This window comes from Priapulus caudatus, unplaced genomic scaffold, assembly GCF_000485595.1.
Source record: "Priapulus caudatus unplaced genomic scaffold, Priapulus_caudatus-5.0.1 Scaffold121, whole genome shotgun sequence".
NCBI classification, from domain to species: Eukaryota; Metazoa; Priapulida; class Priapulimorpha; order Priapulimorphida; family Priapulidae; genus Priapulus; species Priapulus caudatus.
The window spans coordinates 239,188-246,230 of record NW_014577182.1 but is presented as its reverse complement, the minus strand read 5'-3'; the positions used below and the strand labels follow the sequence as shown (position 1 = coordinate 246,230).

The window sequence follows — 7,043 nt, the reverse complement described above, 5'->3', positions numbered from 1 at the left end:
ATGGATGGATGGATGGATGGATGGATGGATGTATGGATGGATGGATGGATGGATAGAGAGCTGGATGAAGGGAACGAGGGAATGAATTGATGAATGGAAGGGCGGGCGGACAGACGGAAGGGCGGATGACGGTTGGACGGCTAGATGGGTTAGGTATATGGGAACCTCTAAATTTTTATTATGAATGTTTAGCATAAAGGGTAGTATCAGCCCACAATTTTCATTTAACGAAGTTGCACTCCACAGATTTCTGAACTGGCTAAAACATATAAACTCGAAGCAATGAACTATAGTTGTCCGTGAAAAGTGGGCCAACATGAGCTAGCGTCATGCTAGCTCTAGAATTATTTCCTTCCGCTCTGCCACAGGCGCAGAGACCTGCCACTGCTACTGCTACTACTACTACTACTACTGCTACTGCTACTACTACTACTACTACTGCTACTGCTACTACTACTACTACTACTACTACTACTACTACTGCTACTGCTACTACTACTACTACTACTGCTACTGCTACTACTACTACTACTGCTACTGCTACTATTACCTGCCACTGCTACTGCCACTGCCACTGCAGGCGCTGCCACTGCAACACAAGCTCACCTGTGGCAGAGCGAAGGGCTATAGTTCTAGAGCTAGCGTCATGCTTGCTAGAAATCTCCCGAAAATCATTTTGAAGCGGCAATATGATACAGTAATTTGACTGTGCATGATAAGCAGAAACACTAATGATAGTTTAATTCAGGCGATCAAATTTTTATTCCGCACATAATAGGCATGAATTTTTTTTATGTGAACGTACCAATTAGGACGGCTATACAGTCGAATGCGATCAAGCTGTGTTAGCTGTCACGCGTCATGTTACTTTGACAGATTTTCAAGGCTATATATTTAGTTGTGAATGCCGACCGTGTTTATTAAATCTAATATATTCTAGATGTAGACATTCGGACGCAATGCTGGCGGTCGGGTTTTCATATTTCGTAGCAAATAAAGAGCACGACTTAAAAACCGTGACTGTGATTACTAACCATGATTCGCCTAAACACCTCTCCTTACGTCAAGCAAAGTTTCTCTCCACCTATCTCAACCTCCGTCTATCTCTCCCTTTTCCTCCTCTTCTTTTTTATCATCATCATCATCATCATCATCATCACCATCATCATCACCATCTTGTTTTTCTTCCACCTCCACGTAATCATTTTCTTCCTTCCATCACCTTCACCGTGATCTTCCCCCCCCCCGCCTCCTCTTTCTCCTTTTTCTCTCTCTCTCTCTCTCTCTCTCTCTCTCTCTCTCTCGTTTTTCACACGGGCATACCCCATCGTTCTCCATCTTCGATGTCGTTCTCCCCCCCCCCCTCCATCTCCACGCGCAGATGCGTGCTCGGAGGTACGCACGCATGCACGCGCCGATACATGCACGCAAGCACACACGCACGCACGATTCGCAGCCTCACAGACAAGCGCACACGAATGAATGCACGCTGGCGAGCACGCACAGATGCGTGCACGGAGGCACGCACGCACGCACGCATGCACGCGCGGATACATGCACGCAAGCACGCACGGACGCACGCGCGAATGCATGTCCGTATGCACGCAGGCACGCACGCACGCACGCACGCACGCACGCACGCAGGAACGTACGGATGTTTGTACGCAATCACGCACGCACACACGCTCGAACGTATGTATATCCATTCACGCACGCACACAGGTAGCCACGCACGCACGCACGTACGGATGCATGCATGGAAGCACGCACGCAGGCGGCTTGCTAAGCTATCGACTATATAGTGGGTGATAGAAAACGCCTGCCACGCGACGGCTTGTAGGGCATGTCGTGACGTGTGAATTTTGCAGCAGAGCATGCGACAACGCGCATCCGGTAGTGTGTGAAGCCGCTGCTGATGTAATTACCGGAGATTGGCCGAGCGCGCGCCGTACCCGCCCCCTGGGGCCGTTGTCAGAACTATCGTATAGAGCTACGAGCAAAATTAGGACCACGATTAGCGTTTCGACTTGAGATTAGCGCTGTGACAAGCACATTGTCGCAAATTGTTGCTTAAAGGGAAAAGGAACTGCCATAAGGTCGCTGATTTGACGAGAAACAATTTTATCTTAATATGATGTGTAGCGCGGGAAATTATAATACTGACATATCGTATATATTAATCACAGATTAATACTAATTACAAATATCATATATCTACGTCGGGTATGCACGTATACGGTGCATCTCTGTTTCATACGCGAAGAGCTCTAGATCGCGCGCATAAAATATTAATATATAACCGACGTGAGCAATTGTGTTAAATGGGAGTATGGCGTCTGTCTTATAAATTTATGGGATCCGTGTCTGTACCTATAGTCACTCCACACACCTCGACCGATTCCGCACCTATTCTCATGTGTATCACGTAGGTCGCTCGCTCGTCAAGCCACGCCTAGCTTAGTCTGTAGCTACGCCTGATCTCGGCCATCTCGCGTAAGTTGATGTGTATCTACGTCTTGCTTTTCGTGATCCGCTGTAATTTGACCGCATAATGGAAGTATATTGGTAACCGTAAGTTCCTAACATGGCCTTTGCCATTAGAATTTTCGATAGAATCATGGATATCAGACTATATATATTTAACATTATGATTACTCACTGTACTTACGCACAATCTCACTGGTATTTTGCCTGGGGTAGTCATTTCTCACAATATGATTTGGTTCTGGCATGATGAAATACTGGTTAATCCAAATGTCTCCGGCTATTGCAACATACGTGGTGCAGAGGAAGCATAACCTGTATTAGTATATGCATTAGCATTAGCATGACCTGCGTTAGCATGACCTGTATGGCTGGTATTATAGTACTTAGCATGACTGCGTCGTAAGCAACGGAATTGTTATGAGAAATAACTGTGTGAAATAACTGTGATATAACTGTGGGACAACTGTAAGATAACTGTGGGAAATAACTGTACGATAACTGTGTGAAATAACTGTAAGATAATTGTGAGACAACTGTAAGATAACTGTGTGAAATAACTGTGAGATAACTGTGGGACAACTGTAAGATAACTGTGGGAAATAACTAAGATAACTGTGTGAAATAACTGTAAGATAACTGTGGGACAACTGTGAGATAACTGTGGGACAACTGTAAGATAACTGTGGGTCAGTTGTTAGATAAATGTAGGACAACTGCGAGATAACGTGAAATAAACGTGAGAGTTTATAGCGGGGATTGTTGCTTTCATCTTCATTAGTACGGGAAGTAAAAAGCGTGATACGGCGCAGGCGAGCGAGTGCCTATTGAATATTTCAATTAATAAATAATAAGCTCTTGACGCGGCGCAGGCTTGTTTATGAGGGTCCTACTAGATCCCATCATACCTAATAACGCAGACGCAACCCGCGCGCACTCACACGCTCAGACACGAACGACCCACACGCACGCACGCACGCACGCCCCTACACATAGCCGGTTGAGAAATTAACTGTCGCACGCTATATATATAATACTATTAATAATATATTACTAGTATATATATATATATATTAAAAATCAATATTTTATGCGACAGGAGACGGAATGGTCGCGTACGCCAATGGTCAGCGTGCGTGGCTCAGGCGTGCGTGCCGGTCTTACTATCGTGTGTGTTGTAGATGGAGCATTCTGCAGCATAGGTATTTACAGCGAATTATTGTCCTGGCAATAATAGGCGAAAGAGAGTAGAAAATAAATTATGCGGTTAGTAAATAGATTTCGTTGATCTTATTTAACAATATATTTGTATTTGAAACGCCCTCCAAGTGTCTGCTGGGCTATGATGCCGTGAATATCTCGTCGGGCGCATCCAGCGTTGCAATATAGCAGGAATGATGTGCAGGCGAGTCTCAGGATTGAGCATCTAGTTGTGAATATGAGCAGGAATGGATGGCAGGGTAGTCTCAGGATTGAGCAATCTAGGTGAAGTATACGCAGGAATTGATGGCAGGGCTTAGTCTCAGGATGGCATCTAGGTGAATATTAGCAGAATGATGCGCCAGGCGCGAGTCTCAGGATGAGCATCTAGGTGAATATAGCATGAAACTGATGCGCAGGGCTAGTCTCAGGATGGAGCATCTAGGTGAATACTATAGCAGGAATGATGGCAGGGCTAGGGCTCAGGATGAGCATCTAGTGTGAATATAGCAGGCAATGATGGCCAGGGGAGTCTCAGGATGAGCATCTAGGGGTGAACTGATAGCCAGGGAATGATGGCGCAGGGCCGAAGTCTCAGGATGAGAGTCTAGTGTGAATTATAGCAGGGAATGATGCCAGGCTAGTCTCACAGGCATGAGCATTTGCGGCGCTATAGGTGTGTTTAAGGCCGCATGTAAAGCGAGACACTAACCTGGACGCTGCGTGGTGGCACCCGACCACATGCCTACGCTGCGAAATGAGCCGTGCGATTCGCATCAAACTGCATGTTTTGCGTGTGTGCGAGAGCGAGAGACCTATTAGTTTCGCGTATTGGTCTAAATTATTTTTATCGTAAACATCCAAAAACGATTGTAAAGCAGGCGTGACAGTCGTGCGCGAAATTACGTTTAATGTGTGTGTTGTGATGGATAGATAGATTGCTGGCTGGATGGCATGGAGTGGACGGACGTACGGCACCGGACGACGGTACGGACGGGTACGGACGAACGGGACGGTACGGACGGACGGACGGACGGACGGACGGACGGGATGGGATGGGTGGGGTGGAATGGATGGATGGTATGGCTATGGGGGAGTGATGGAATTTGGTGGAGGGATGGTATAGAATGGATGTATGGTATGGCATGGATGGATGGATAGAGAGCTGGGATGAGGCGAACGGACGGGAAGGGAATGGTATGATGGAAGGGCGGGCGCGACAGACGGAAGGCGGGATGACGGCTTGGACGGTTGAGGATGGGTTAAGGTATTATGGAACCTCTAAAAAAAAATTTTTATTATGAATGTTTAGCATAAAGGGTAGTATCAGCCACAATTTTCATTTAACGAAGTTGCACTCCACAGGATTTCTGATCTGGCTAAACATAATAAACTCGCAAAGCAATGAACTAGAGTTGTCCGCTGAAAAGTTGGGGCAACATGAGCGAGCGATCATTGCTAGCTCTAGAATTATTTCCTTCCGCTCTGCCACAGGCGCAGGAGGACCTGACACTGCTAACGTGCTACTACACTCTCTGCTACTGCTACTACTACTTATCTACTACTACTACACTACTGCCCTCTGCTACTACTACTACTACTGCTACCTCGCCTGACTATTAACCTGCCATGCTTAGCTGCCGATGCCACTGCAGGGCGCTGCACTGGCCACACGAACTCACTGTGGCATGAGCGAAGCGGCTATAGTTCTAGAGCTAGCGTCCATGCTTGGCTAGAAATGCTCCCGAAAATTCATTTTGAAGCCGGCAATATGATACAGTAATTTGACTGTGCCATGTTAGCAGAAGAACACTATGTTAAATGCCTCAATGGCGCTTCGTTGTTCCACAGCGCATTATTGGATGACTCATTCCATTCTCTGCGATTCGTATTGCTTATCTTTCTTGAATCGCCATCTACCTCCGTTTAATTCAGGCGACCTCAAATTTTACTATTTCCGCGACATAATAGGCCGTCCCATGAACTCGCTCTTCTTGATCCGTGAATCGTACAATTAGGACGGCCTAAGTACAGCTCCGCATCGCGAATCAATGCTGTGTCCTGTCCGTTTAGCTGTCACGCGTCGAATGCTTCTTGACAGATTTTCAAAGGCTACTATATTAGCTTCGCTGAATGCCGACCGTGCTTCACTCTCAAATCTAATCACTCACTCTCCGCACTCTGTAGGACTTGCGCGGAGCAATGTGCTGTGCGGTCGGGTTTTCTATTTTCGTCCCAGTCAAATAAAGGCACGTACTAAAAACAGTGACCCTGGTGCCTCTGCTCTGCCGCTGACTTTGATGTTACTAACCATGATTCGCTCTAAACACCTTCTCCTTAGTCAGCAAGTTTCTCTCACCTATTCAAACCTCGTCTATCTCCCTTTTCTCCTCTTCTTTTTTAATCATCGATCATCATCATCATCATCTTCATCACCATCATCATCACCATCTTGTTTTTCTTCCACCCTCCACGTAATTTTTCTTCCTTCCTCACCTCACCGTTGATCTTCTCCCCCGCGCTCCTCCTTTTTCCTTTCAATCTATATCCTGCTCTGCTCCTTGCTCCTGCTCCCTCTCTCCCTCCTCCCCGCTCCTTCCCCGCTCCCTCCTACCCCCTCCTCGCCTCCCCCTCCGTCTCCTCCTCCCCCTCGTTCTGTTCTCTTCTTCCTTTCTGCTCCTTCCCCTCCGCCTCCTCCTCCCCTCTTTCTTATTCTACCTTTCTTCTTCTTTATTTCTTTTTCTTCCTCCTCCTTCTCCTCCTCTTCTTCCTCCACCTCCTCCTCTCCTCTCCCTCATTCCGCATACGTATGTTCTTGTTCAGCTCCTCTACCTTGGCGACTTAATCCTCCTTTTGCCGCTCCTGCCTCTGCCTGTTCACTCCTCCATCCCCATCTCGATCTTTTGCTCAGGCTCTTTATTCCTAGCCGGACGCACTAATGTATTCGCCTTTCCTGAGTCCATCTACATGTATTATCATCGATATTAAGTTTCATACAGAACGGTAGTGTAATATTACGAAGGGACTTACACATTCCGCCCATTTAATACTAAACGCCTTCTGTACCTCTCCCTCTCAGGCCCGAAACTCGTTACGCTGCACTCAGTCCTTCCGCCGTTCCTCTCCGTGTTCTTTCTGTACCTACGTCGCTTCCTTCCTTTTCCTTCCGCCATCTGCGCCATCACAGCCCCCATGTTGTTAGTCCCCTTCCCAATTCCGCGCCCTTTTGTTACTCCCTTCAATTCGTCCTCTTCATACCCGTGCTGTATCGTATACAAGCATCTTCCTCGTACCACTCTTGTTCTCCTCTTACCCATCATCCTGCTTTTCCGCCCGCCACTACTGCTTGCCGTATCACC

The 7,043-nt window shown here is 47.1% G+C and overlaps 1 protein-coding gene across 1 annotated transcript in view; it reads left to right on the top strand.

Annotated features, from left to right (window-relative positions):
• Positions 1-2,491: 2,491 nt before the first annotated feature.
• The window catches only part of LOC106805644, a 61,252-nt gene continuing 56,700 nt past the window's right edge, over positions 2,492-7,043 (top strand). Inside the window, exon 1 of the mRNA XM_014807332.1 lies at positions 2,492-2,565. The gene's annotated coding sequence lies outside the window, so the exon portion shown is untranslated. The remainder of the gene's footprint in view (positions 2,566-7,043) is intronic.